Raw genomic sequence first — 7,130 nt, 5'->3', positions numbered from 1 at the left:
GTGCTAATTTCAGGCACAATAAATACTACCAACCTAGTTCACAGGTTGAACTTTTGACTAACATCTCAACCAAATCAACTACTGGGTTCATATGTTGTTATTCAAATTAAACAAGTCTACTGAATTATACATACTACCAGACATACAATAGAATAATATCAACAAAACACAAATGGCCTTCAATCAAACAGACAGATCCTTGAACATCTCATTAGAGCTTCAATGTATACATCATGTAGTTCAAAGTAGTGTACCTGAAATGGTAGAAATGAGTGAACAAGGAGAATCAGCAGCTAGATTTGAGCAGAGAATGAACCAGCAGCACACAGTCCAGATTTAATGTTAATGGAATAGTAAACTCAACAGTGCAAAGCAAACAGCTAAAAATCTGATGGAGCAGTAAACTCAACAGTGCAAAACCCCAAAAATGCAATTTGAACAAGGGATCCTGAATTCTAATAACCAAAGCACCCAAAGGAAATCGTTGACTGACTTTCAACCCATTTCAAAGCTAGAAGGTGGACCTCAACTCTAATCAAAAGATGCATTCAAACTCTGACTCGACAGAACAGTAGTAGCTTATGCTTCCTGTGTTTTCTTATATTTTAGCTCTCTAGTGCTCATCTTTCAGAATCTGTAGGCTCTGTATTTTGTTCTTAATCCTCTCAGATTTCGGAATCTTCTCCCCCCAAAAAAACCCCTTTCAAGGCAAGAAAACATGCCTTTATAGGCAAGGCAAGTAGGGCAAACAGTAGGTTTCAGTTTTTGCACTTTACCCCTTCTTGGATTTTCGTTTTAGCCTAAAATGTCCCTAGATTTCTGACTTTTTCCTCTTATTCTGACTTGTGGCACAAGTAACTACCCTAAGTTTATTAGAATCTACACTATAGTCCATCCTAGAAAGTTCTATACTTATTACAATCCCTATCCTATCCTTACCCCCCTTTAAAAATTACCAAATCTAATAAAACTGCCCTTTTCCCATGCCTAAACTACCCTTAAAACCTCCTGAAATTACTGGCCATTGCTAAACCCGCCAGCTATAACCAAACCACTAATCTAGCCTAAACTAATTAAGATTAATTAATAAGAACTTGAAGCTCAAACTGAAATTAAACCAATTAAACTAAAAACCATGTTCATTTAGTCAAACCAAAACTCCAATTTTAGACGTGCACCAACAGCTATTGAACAAATACGGATCCAAAACAACAAATCAACCTATTAACCTAATGAGTCAGAATTAGATTTATTATCAGAAAAGCAAGCATATCAACTTGAATCAAAACGAGTAAGAAAATCAGAACTATCAATTGGTTGGCCTAAACGAACATTTGGATATATAAACTGGCAAAGGTAAGATGAAGTACAAACTAAGAATTAACCAAACTAACACTCAAACTAATCACAGAAAACAAATAAAAATTGACTAACAATTAACAGGAACAAAAAACTCAGAGAAGAGAAACTTACTGGCTTTAGGAATTCTGGCCAACCAACGACGTTCGAATCTTTCAAGATTTTTGACACGCAACATCCCTAATCGTGTGTTTTCGCAAGAATACACCTGGTTAAGGATGGTGCGGTCCAAAATCACGAAGATTTTGAATTAGGGTTCTGCCGGGATCGAAATTTTAGATTCGTGACATTCTGGACAGATTCGAGGGACGGGGCTTGGGGGGTTTGAAAGAGGAGGTGAAGGCGGTTAGGTGGTGTAATTTGGGGGTGGTTTGGGTGGGGTTTCGTCGTGGCCGGAAAACTTTGAGTTAATATTCGAAGGGCCCGGCGTTGATTCGAGGGAAACTAAAGGCAGGGTTGGAAAGAGGGGAACGAGGAGAACCGGTGGTGTAATTTTGGGGTTGATCGGAGCATCGCCGCCGCCGGCGACGATTTCCGGCTGGCGGCGGACGGCGGAGGGACGGTGGTAGATGGTGGGGCTAGGGTGGCCGGCACCGGCGTTACAGGAGGGGAGTTGGTACGAGGAAGAGAGATTTTGGTCTCTGATTTTGTACAGGGATTATTACATTTTTATGTAAATTCCCTGGACAACTCTGGACCGTTAGATTGGTATGGACGAAAGGCTGAGATTGATTCACTATAAAACGACGCCGTTTTGGGCGTCTCTGGACCGGACTGGGCTGGGGCGTGGATTGGGCTGGTCTGGGGTATGTTTGGACTGGACCTAACTAATTAAAATTAACCCAATTAAAGCAGCCCCAAATATTTCCCTTTTCCTTTCTTTTTCATTTTGTATTTATATATATATTTTTTTATATTTTTCCTGATTTTGTAAAATGAAAAATTAAAGACCTAGTATATCTTCAAAGTTGAGCTAATTGATTAAGTCCTATTTAAAGTAAACTCCAGACAAATTCGACAATTAACAATTAAAAATGCAAAATAGACTATTTTGTTATTTCATACAACTTAACCCCTAATTAATCCTAAATGTGAAATTAAATCCTAAATGCAAATGCCAAATGTATTTTTATATTTTCCATATGAACAAAAAAAAACAAATAAAAATGCAACAATTACCAAAAATGACACAAAATTCACAAAAATTATAAAAATAGAGAAAAGATCATTTTATTTTAAAAATTTTAGGAATTATTCATATAGGGCAAAAATCACGTGCTCACACACACACGTCACAAAATGACACTACGGACCTACTCCAATTTCAGGAATTCCGTTCCGCCACCGATATCAAGATTTCCACTACCGACCTGAAACTCCAAATTTCCAATTTCGCCAATTCAAGCCTAATTCTACCACGGACCTCCAAATTACAATCCGAACATGCTCCTAAGTCCAAAATCACCAAACAGAGCTATCTGAACCATCAGAATTCACATCCGAGACCTTCTACACATAAGTCAACGTCCGGTTGACTTTTCCAACTTAAGCTCCTAAATTGGAGACTAAGTGTCTCATTCCACTCCAATACCACTCCGAACCCGAACCAACCAAACACGATACGATTAAATATATCTGAACAACACATAAAGAAGCAGAGAGTCAGGAAAACGGGTCTATAACTCATAAAACGATCGGCCGGGTCGTTACAAACGGCAAATAACCTTATTCCTGGAAAGAATCAATCTCCTTCCAAGGATCAAATCTATTGGGTTGTCAAATCTCTTCAGCAAACGGCCTCCTACAAAGTATTTATACACAACCTTAAGGCTTAGACAAATATACTTTGATCGAACCAAATACCCTCTCTTTGTTCTACTGCAAACAAACATTGTAGCTCTACTAGATCTGTTGTGTAACAAGTTAGAGAAGAAAGAGAGAACAACACTGGTGAGGCATTGTATCAAAGAGAAACGAGTGATATAGGAATTGAGCTATTGGTGTAGATCACACCATTTACTGTGTACTCGAGAAACTCATTCACTGAAAGAGAACTCCCTTGCAACCCAAGGGGACTGGACTAGGATTTACATTGAATCCGAACCAGTATAAAAATTCCGGTATCTTTAATTCCTGCACTTTATTTCTGTATCTTAAATCCTGCCTTTACTGTTATCAAGTTATTACATCTAGTCGACTAATTAGAAAACTAGTCAACTTGTAGCGATTACAATATAAAAATAAACAATTCACCCCCCCCCCCCCCCCCCCTTGTACTTTCATAGCAATCACCATAAGAGGTACATTGCCTTTCGAACATGGTCTAACATTAGGAATGGGTGGAAAGTGTAGGATGCCAATACGTGGATAGTGCATAGGGGTGATAGAATCAACTTATATAATAATAGATGGACACAAAACTTAGAACCCCTTAGAGCTTTGATTAGTGGACCCCTTAACAGGGGAGAGGAGAACATAACTCTCGCCACCTGTCTCCTTAATGGCCATTTGAATCCTAACAGCCTTTCCTTCAAGCTGCCTGACAGTGTGGTTTCTAGCATATACTTCACCATTTCTAATGCTAACCCTCTTAGAATAGATAAAATGGTGTGGAACAGAACCTGTAATGGACTTTTCTCTACCAAGTCTGCTTACCCCATGGTCCTTGAGCAATCTGGAAATCTGTACCATAATCCAGAAATGGACTTCAATTTGATTTGGTCAAAAAAGGTACCAAACAAGATAAAATACTTCATGTGGCTACTGACCCATGACATACTACCTACCACCAAACACCTACACTACAGGGGAATCATTCTCAACTCAGTTGCTTCTTTTGTGACAAATAAGAGGATTTCATTGACCATGTCATAGTCAATTGTGACAATGCCAAATATATTTGGGACAATATACCTTTATGAGCCTCAATAGTTATGCATCACCACCCTCTTGAATAAGCAGAATAATTGGGGATGCACCACCAACACAAGCCACAACAAAACTCCAGTTATTTCTAAAATTGGGTGAAGCTGATCCTATTCTGCTTATGGGAGATTTGACTCACTAAAAACAACAACGGGTTCAATGGGAAAAGAGAGCCAGTTTTCTGTAAGAATGCCATATCTAGAGCTGTTGAATTCATTCATGTGGCTGGAGGATACACTCACATTCCTACCAGTATTTTACATATCAAGTGGCATCCTCCCAGGAGAGGCCACTATAAACTTAATACAGATGAGGCAACTCTTCAAAAAGGTTTTATAGGAGGATTCAAAGGAGTAATTCGAAACAACAATGGGGATTGGGTGACAGGATTCATGGGAAAAATAAATTACACCAATACTTTACACTCTAAACTGACCGTTCTAATGCAGTGACTAAGAATGTAAATATCAACCAACTTTATGCCCTTGGAGGTTAACACAGACTTAACTGAGGTGATACACAATATCAACAAAGGCAATCTAATTTATGAAACTAATGTATGTGAATGCAGGTCACTCCTAACAACACTGGGGCATCCTCAAGTAAATCACAACTACATAGAAGCCAATAAGGTGGCGGATAAACTGTCAAGGAAGCAAGCAAGATGATAAAAACAACAACAAACTTTTTGGTAGTTCATCCGGTGTTTGCCAATGAAGCAATATGGGTAAACATCTAGGAACTATTTAAAAAAAATAGATCAAGGGTTGTAATATTTCTAGTGTAGCGAAAGACTACATATTTTTTGTGGGGGTGATACCCCTCCACGTGGTTTTGTTGTAACAAACAGTCAAGTAGCTAGTTAATATATATAATTATCTTGCTGATAAAAGAAAAACACGAGCTATCACAATAAAATGATAAGTTGCTATCACAATAAAATGATAAGTTGCAGCTCCACCTCCACTAATTGAAGCCTAGTATTTTTTTTTTGAGCAAACATGAAATATATATATATATATATATATATATATATATTAATAACTAAGGAACGTCTAGTACATGATTAACTAAAGATGCGTCACGAAGGACACATTGGTTCCCTAAGCTTGCTAACAGTTGGCAAGCTTCATTACATAAAAGCTTTTCATGAGTAGTAGTTTCTAGTCTATAACTTTCCACAAAATCTATTACATCACTGGGTGGTACGACAAAAACTTTTTTACTGATCTTCTGAGCATTACTTCTTCCAGCTGCTCCAAAAACTTGGTTATCCATTCCTAGGCTCCTTTTTGCTAGTTGATTGCGAGCAATCCTATTCCCTGCCTGAAAGTGTGGTTGGAGAGTAACCTTCTGCTTGGTGCATTAACGACCTGCAATCATTACAATTTTATTAATAATGTGTTTACCCACCTGTAAAGCTCGGATTACCTCTGAGCGGTCTTGTCTCTTATTCAAGTGGGAAGAGTTTCTACTCCTTTGCTGTCCTTAGACCTTCTCCGTAGAGCTTCAATTATGCCTGCTAGTGAGCCATTTGCATGGGTTGATTTTTGTAAAACCAACCACCCAACTACCACTTGCATTTCTGAACACCACTTAAATCACAATTTTTGTTATAACTATGAAAACTGGCATCAACGTTCAGTTTGAACCATCCCCTAGGAGGTTTGTGCCAATTGATTTTTATTAGTAATTTGAGAGGGTTGTATAGAGATATTTTTCCGTAGAAATTTAATTCTATGGCCTCTGCTTGATTGAGTACCATTAATCAGGTTTGGTAGTGTTATAAGTGATATTGTTGTTTCTATTAACCCAAATGTGCCAAATGATAGTGGGGAAAAAGTGATTCCATTTAGAAAAGCATGATTAAAGGGTAGTTAAGGTCCTTTATTTGGATAAGCCAGTGTTTCCCATTTTGGTTAACGTGGTGGGTTTTATAAGGTCGTCCCAAAATTTGTTGACAGCTTTGCATTCTAGGAAGATATGCTTAATAGATTCTTTCATTAGGACTCTTACAGATGGGATAGTTAGGGTCAATGTTTAGCCCAATCTGTGAAAGGTATTTTCTGCAAGGGATTCGATTGTGAAGGCATTGCCATAGGAAGAATTTGATTTACTGGGACAGTCTAATTTCCCAAAATCCAGTAAAAATCTTAGGTTAGTGTTATTAGGAGATTCCAGAAGCGTTATAACAAGATTTGGTAGTAAAAATTCCCTTAATGGTGAGAGACCAAATAGGTAAGTCGATTGAGGGACCCTTATGACGAATTTTACTTTTAGTGATACTTGCTAATAATCCCGGAGGAAAGGGAAAGGGAATAAAACTGTCTAAATTCCAATTGAGCCATCAAAGATATCTCTGATTTTTAGTTAAGGTATCCTTAGCGGGAAGGGGGCCTATTACATGATTCCTTAGGTTATACAAATTTTGGGACCCAATTTGTCTCCCAGAGGTTAAGATTGAATGAAGGTGTGGGGACCATATGATACCCTTGGAGGCAAATTTCCCAACCTTTGCAAATACTTTTCAAACGAAGGAAGATCTGTTTAGAGAGGAACTATTACAATAGTAAGAGATGATAAGCTTGGCCCAAGGATTAATGTATTTGTAAGAAGTCTCCAACTTAGGCTAGCTAGGGTGCATAGATTTTTATTAAGAGGATTGTGGATGCCTAAGCCACCAATGGTTTTGGGGGTTGGCATATGGTAGGTCCAGTTGATCACGTGAATTTTCCTTTTTTCTATAGAGCCTACCCCATATGAAGTCTCTTTGGACTTTATCAATCTCTTTTAGGGTTTTTCTGGGAAGGAGGGTGTATTGCATGTAGTGGTTGGGGATAGAATTT

The sequence above is a fragment of the Nicotiana attenuata genome, unplaced genomic scaffold (genome assembly GCF_001879085.1).
Source record: "Nicotiana attenuata strain UT unplaced genomic scaffold, NIATTr2, whole genome shotgun sequence".
NCBI lineage: Eukaryota > Viridiplantae > Streptophyta > Magnoliopsida > Solanales > Solanaceae > Nicotiana > Nicotiana attenuata.
The sequence above is the reverse complement of the archived record's forward strand: the minus strand, read 5'-3'. Positions refer to the sequence as shown.